Source organism: Meles meles, unplaced genomic scaffold, assembly GCF_922984935.1.
Source record: "Meles meles unplaced genomic scaffold, mMelMel3.1 paternal haplotype, whole genome shotgun sequence".
Taxonomy (NCBI): Eukaryota; Metazoa; Chordata; class Mammalia; order Carnivora; family Mustelidae; genus Meles; species Meles meles.
Genome location: NW_025721388.1, coordinates 38,507 through 46,104, shown reverse-complemented (window position 1 = coordinate 46,104; position 7,598 = coordinate 38,507). Strand labels below are relative to the sequence as shown.

The 7,598-nt window shown below is 38.2% G+C and overlaps 1 pseudogene; it reads right to left on the bottom strand.

Moving 5' to 3' along the window:
• Positions 1–6,405: 6,405 nt before the first annotated feature.
• On the bottom strand, positions 6,406–7,339 carry LOC123936355 (annotated as a pseudogene).
• Positions 7,340–7,598: the final 259 nt, after the last annotated feature.

Here is a 7,598-nt window from a genome sequence, read left to right as displayed (position 1 = left end):
TTATCCACAGAGACCTGGCAGGCCAGAAAGAGCTGGCATGATGTATTCAGAGCACAAAATGAGAAAAACATGCAGCCAAGAATACTCTATCCAGCTAGGCTATCATTGAAAATAGAAGGAGAGATAAAAAGCTTCCAGGACAAACAAAAGCTGAAAGAATTTGCAAACACCAAACCAGCTCTACAGGAAATATTGAAAGGGGTCCTCTAAGCAAAGAAAGAGCCTAAAAGTAGTAGATCAGAAAGGTACAGAGACAGTATACAGTAACAGTCACCTTACAGGCAATACAATGGCACTAAATTCATATCTCTCAATAGTTACCCTGAATGTTAATGGGCTAAATGCCCCAATCAAAAGACACAGGGTATCAGAATGGATAAAAAAACAAAACCCATCAGTATGTTGCCTACAAGAAACTCATTTTAGATGCGAAGACACCACCAGATTTAAAGTGAGGGGGTGGAAAACAATTTACCATGCTAATGGGCATCAGAAGAAAGCTGGGGTGGCAATCCTTATATCAGATCAATTAGATTTTAAGCCAAAGACTATAATAAGAGATGAGGAAGGACACTATATCCTACTCAAAGGGTCTGTCCAACAAGAAGATCTAACAATTTTAAATATCTATGCCCCTAACGTGGGAGCAGCCAACTATATCAACCAATTAATAACAAAATCAAAGAAACACATCAATAATAATACAATAATAGTAGGGGACTTTAACACCCCCCTCACTGAAATGGACAGATCATTCAAGCAAAAGATCAACAAGGAAATAAAGGCCTTAAATGACACACTGGACCAGATGGACATCACAGATATATTCAGAACATTTCATCCCAAAGCAACAGAATACACATTCTTCTCTAGTGCACATGGAACCGTCTCCAGAATAGATCACATCCTGGGTCACAAATCAGGTCTCAACTGGTATCAAAAGATTAGGATCATTCCGTTCATGTTTTCAGACCACAATGCTCTGAAGCTAGAACACAATCACAAGAGGAAAGCTGGAAAGAACCAAAATACATGGAGACTAAACAGCATCCTTCTAAAGAATGAATGGGTCAACCAGGAAATTAAAGAAGAATTGAAAAAAATCATGGAAACAAATGATAATGAAACCACAATGGTTCAAAATCTGTGAGACACAACAAAGGCAGTCCTGAGAGGAAAATATATAGCGGTACAAGCCTTTCTCAAGAAACAAGAAAAGTCTCAAGTACACAACCTAACCCTACACGTAAAGGAGCTGGAGAAAGAACAAGAAAGAAACCCTAAACCCAGCAGGAGAAGAGAAATCATAAAGATCAGAGCAGAAATCAATGAAATAGAAACAAACAACAACAAAAAAAACAATAGAAAAAATCAATGAAACTAGGAGCTGGTTCTTTGAAAGAATCAATAAGATTGACAAATCCCTGGCCAGACTCATTAAAAAGAAAAGAGAAAGGACCCAAATAAATAAAATCATGAATGAAAGAGGAGAGATCACAGCTAACACCAAAGAAATACAGACAATTATAAGAACATACTATGAGCAACTCTACGCCAACAAATTGGACAATCTGGAAGAAATGGATGCATTCCTAGAGACATATAAACTACCACAACTGAACCAGGAAGAAATAGAAAACCTGAATAGGCCCATAACCAGTAAGGAGATTGAAATAGTCATCAAAAATCTCCAAAGAAACAGAAGCCCAGGGCCAGACTGCTTCCAGGGGAATTCTACCAAATATTTAAAGAAGAACTAATTCCTATTCTCCTGAAACTAAAATAGTTTCCAAAAAATAGAAATGGAAGGAAAACTTCCAAACTCATTTTATGAGGCCAGCATCACCTTGATCCCAAAACCAGTCAAGGATCCCACCAAAAAAGAGAACTACAGACCAATATCCTTGATGAACACAGATGCAAAAATTCTCGCCAAAATACTAGCCAATAGGATTCAACAGTACATTAAAAGGATTGTTCACCACGATCGAGTGGGATTTATTCCAGGGCTGCAGGGTTGGTTCAACATCCGCAAATCAATCAATGTGATACAACACATTAATAAAAGAAAGAACAAGAACCATATGATACTCTCAATAGATGCTGAAAAAGCATTTGACAAAGTACAGCACCCCTTCCTGATCAAAACTCTTCAAAGTGTAGGGATAGAGGGCACAAACCTCAATATTATCAAAGCCATCTATGAAAAACCCACTGCAAATATCATTCTCAGTGGAGAAAAACTGAAAGCTTTTCCGCTAAGGTCAGGAACATGGCAGGGATATCCATTATCACCACTGCTATTCAACATAGTACTAGAAGTCCTAGCCTCAGCAATCAGACAACAAAAAGAAATTAAAGGCATCCAAATTGGCAAAGAAGAAGTCAAACTATCACTCTTCGCAGATGATATGATACTATATGTGGAAAACACAAAAGACTCCACTCCAAAACTGCTAGAACTTGTACAGGAATTCAGTAAAGTGTCAGGATATAAAATCAATGCACAGAAATCAGTTGCATTTCTGTACACCAACAACAAGACAGAAGAAAGAGAAATTAAGGAGTCAACCCCATTTACAATTGCACCCAAAACTATAAGATACCTAGGAATAAACCTAACCAAAGAGGCTAAGAATATATACGCAGAAAACTATAAAGTACTCATGAAAGAAATTGAGGAAGACACAAAGAAATGGAAAAATGTTCCATGCTCCTGGATTGGAAGAATAAATATTGTGAAAATGTCTATGCTACCTAAAGCAATCTATACATTTAATGCAATCCCTATCAAAATACCATCCATTTTTTTTCAAAGAAATGGAACAAATAATCCTAAAATTTATATGGAACCAGAAAAGACCTCGAATAGCCAAAGGAATATTGAAGAACAAAGCCAAAGTGGGTGGCATCACAATTCCGGACTTCAAGCTCTATTACAAAGCTGTCATCATCAAGACAGCATGGTACTGGCACTAAAACAGACACATAGATCAATGGAACAGAATAGAGAGCCCAGAAATAGACCTTCAACTCCATGGTCAACTAATCTTTGACAAAGCAGGAAAGAATGTCCAATGGAAAAAAGACAGCCTCTTCAATAAATGGTGCTGGTAAAATTGGACAGCCACATGCAGAAAAATGAAATTGGACCACTTCCTTACACCACACATGAAAATAGACTCAAAACGGATGAAGGACCTCAATGTGAGATAGGAATCCATCAAAATCCTTGAGGAGAATGCAGGCAGCAACCTCTTCGACCTCAGCCATAGCAACATCTTCCTAGGAACATCGGCATAGGCAAGGGAAGCAAGGGCAAAAATGAACTATTGGGATTTCATCAAGATCAAAAGCTTTTGCACAGCAAAGGCAACAGTTAACAAAACCAAAAGACAACTGACAGAATGGGAGAAGATATTTGCAAACGACATATCAGATAAAGGGCTAGTATCCAAAATCTATAAGGAACTTAACAAACTCAACACCCAATGAACAAACAATCCAATCAAGAAATGGGCAGAGGACATGAACAGACATTTCTGCAAAGAAGACATCCAGATTGCCAATAGAACACATGAAAAAGTGCTCCACATCACTCGGCATCAGGGAAATACAAATCAAAACCACAGTGAGATATCACCTCACACCAGTCAGAATGGCTAAAATGAACAAGTCAGGAAATGACAGAAGCTGGCGAGGATGCGGAGAAAGGGGAACCCTCCTCCACTGTTGGTGGGAATGCAAGCTGGTGCAACCACTCTGGAAAACAGCATGGAGGTTCCTCAAAATGTTGAAAATAGAACTACCCTATGACCCAGCAATTGCACTACTGGGTATTTACCCTAAAGATACAAACGCAGTGATCCAAAGGGGCACATGTACCCTAATGTTAATAGCAGCAATGTCCACAATAGCCAAACTATGGAAAGAAACTAGATGTCCATCAACAGATGAATGGATAAAGAAGATGTGGTATATATACACAATGGAATACTATGCAGCCATCAAAAGAAATGAAATCTTGCCATTTGCGATGACATGGATGGAACTAGAGGGTATCATGCTTAGTGAAATAAGTCAATCGGAGAAAGACAACTATCATATGATCTCCCTGATATGAGGACATGGAGATGCAACATGGGGGGTTAGGGGGACATAAGAAGAATAAATGAAACAAGATGGGATTGGGAGGGAGACAAACCATAAATGACTCTTAATCTCACAAAACAAATGGGTGGTTGCTGTGGGGAGGTGGGGTTATGAGAGGGGGAGTGGGTTATGGACATTGGGGAGGGTATGTGCTATCATGAGTGCTGTGAAGTGTGTAAACCTGGCGATTCACAGACCTGTACCCCTGGGGATAAAAATACATTATATGTTTATAAAAAATAAAAATTGGAAAGTGAGGCAAACCATAAGAGACTATGGACTGAAAAACAACTAGAGGGTTTTGAAGGGTCAGGGGTGGGAGTTTGGGGGAACAGGTGATGGGTAATAGGGAGGGCACGTATTGCATGGAGCACTGGGTGTTGTGCAAAGACAATGAATACTGTTACACTGAAAAAAATAAATTTAAATACTGAAAAAAATAAATACCATCGCCATTTTTTGCAGAGCTGGAACAAACAATCCAAAAATTTGTATGGAACCAGAGAAGACTCTGAATCACAAGGGGATTGTTGCAAAGGACAAGTAAAGCTGGGTGCATTACAATGCTTGACTTCTAACTATATATTACAAATCTGTGATCATCAAGAAAGAATGGTATTGACACACAAAAACAGACACATTTATCAGTGGAACAAAACAGAGATCCCAGAAATGGACCCTTATCTCTATGGTCCACTAGTCGTCAACAAATCAGGAAATAATATCCAATGGAAAAAAAGGCAGTCTCTTCAATAAATGGTATTGGGAAAATTGGACAGCCACATGCAGAAAAATGAAACTGGACCATTCTCTTACAACATACAGAAAGATAAACTCAAAATGGAAGAAGGACCTAAATGTGACACAGGAATCCATCAAAATTCTAGAGGAGAACACAGGTTACAACCTTATAAACCATGGACACAGCCACTTTTTCCAAGACAAGTCTATAAAGGAAAGGGAAACAAAGCAAAAATAAATTATTGGGGCTTCATTAAGATAAAAAGCATCTTCACAGCAAAGGAAACAGTCAACAAAACTAAAAGACAAACTACCAAATGGGAGAAAATATTTGCAAATGATATATCAGATAAAGGGCTGGTATCCAAGGTCTATAAAGAACTTACCAAACTCAACATCCAAAAACCAAATAATGTAGTCAAAAAAATGGGCAGAAGACATGAACAGACACTTGTCCAAAGAAGACATACAAATGGCCAACAGGCACATGAAAAATGCTCCACATCACTTGCCATCATGGAAATACAAATGAAAACCACAACGAGATACACCTTTCACTGGTTACAGTGGCAAAAATTAACAAGACAGGAAACAAGTGTTGGCAAGGATGTGGAGAAAGGGGACCCTGTTGGTAGGAATGCAAGCTGGTACAGTCACTCTGGAAAACAGTATTTAACTTCCCCAGGAAGTTAAAAATGAGCTACTTTATGATCCAGCAATTACACTATGGGGTATTTACCCCCAAAGATAGTGATGTAGTGAAATGAAGGGGCACCTGCACCCCAATGTTCATAGCAGCAACGTCCACAATAGCCAAACTATGGATAGAGTCAAAATGTTCTTCAGAAGATGAATAGATAAAGAAGATGGATGTGGTTCATGTACACAAGGAATAATAGCCATTGGAAAGGATGAATATCTACCATTTACATGAACATCAATGGAACTGGAGGGGATTATAGTAAGCAAAAAAAGCAGAGAAAGACAATTATCATATGTTCATTCATGTGGAACATAAGGAATAGTGTAGAGGACAATAGAGAAAGGGAGGGAAAACTGAATGTGAAATCATCAGAGAGGGAGATAATCCATGCGAAACTCTTAACTACAGGAAAGAAACTGAGGGTTGATTGTGGGTGGTAGGTGAGGGGATGGGGTAACTGTGTGAAGGAAATTAAAGAGGGCACATGGTATGCTGAGCACTGTGTGTTATATTCAACTAATGAATCATTGAACATTATATAAATAACAATGTAGTATACTTTGGCTAATTGAATTTAAATAAAAAATAAATAAATGAAGGAATGGAACACCACAGAAGGTTGTAGTTATAAAATTTTGCAATATTTAATATTGAGATATTTTATTTTTTAGAGACACACTTGTATTTATTTCTAAATATGGCCTGGAAATATTCTGTCTCTCAACGGTTTTTCCTATATATTTTTTCTTAAGGTATTTATGCTCTCCTGGTCTTTTTAAAAGATCTTGTATTAGCAAAATCTAAGTGTTCTACATTCGCAGGGAAATTATCTTCCCAAATATTCTCCAAACAGCTGCTTTAATCTCCTTGTTTCTAAGACTATATATGATGGGATTCAGGAAAGGAGGCAAAACTGTGTATGCCAGAGCAATCATCAAATCTTGAATGGATGAAGTTTTGGCAATTGGTCCTAAGGCAGCAAAGAGTCCTGTAATGAGGAAGAGCATGATAACAATCAGCTGTGGGGAGCAGGCGGAAAAGACTTTTACTGTATTCTCCACTGAAGGGATTCTGAGCACTGTTGAGAATATCTGGATATAGGAGATGATCATAAGAACAAAGCATCCCAGAACAAAGCAGGAACTCAGAGCTAGGGTCACAAGCTCAACAAAGAAAACCTCATGAGAAACTGGGGCCAAAATGTGAGGGATGTCACAGAAGAACTGGTGGATTATGTTGTATCTTGAAATGGAATCCCTAAATATGTTGCCAGTGTGGACTGCTCATAAATAAAACAACTTAGCCAGGCAATGGCTGCTATGTGATGGCATTTTTCTGGTGTCATAATGGCTTCTTATTGGGGGGGTAACAAATGGCAACATAGCAGTCATAGGACATGACAGTGAGAAAGGCCAGCTCAACAGAAGCAAAAGCAAAGAAAAAATAAACTTGAGCCACACAGCCAAAGTAAGAGATGGAGTTATTGTGAGTCCAGGAGCTGTGGACTGACTTAGGCACAGTGACTGAGATGTAGCACAAATCCAAAAAGGAGAGGTTCTTCAGAAAAAAGTACATGGGTCTGTGAAGATACTGGTCAAAAGTAATGATTATCATGATGAGAAGGTGCCACACCAGTGCTGTCAGATAAACCAGCAGAAACACTCCAACATGAAGTATCTGTAGCTCACAGATGTCAGAAAACCCCATGAGCAGGAACTCTGTCACTTCTGTGAGATTGTCCATTGTGCAAGGAAATCTGTGTTCTGATTGTTTAAGAAAATATGTAATAATTAAAAATGAGACAAAGAAAAATGAGCACAATATTGTATTAATACAATTATGTAGGAATTATATCCCCTAGTTAAAGGAATAAATTAGATATCATCTATGCTGCTTAAGTAAATACATTTCTTAATTTAAATTCAATTAGCCAACTTGTAGTACACCATTGGTTTCAGATGTAGAGTTCAACAATTCATCAGTTGCATATAACACCCATTGT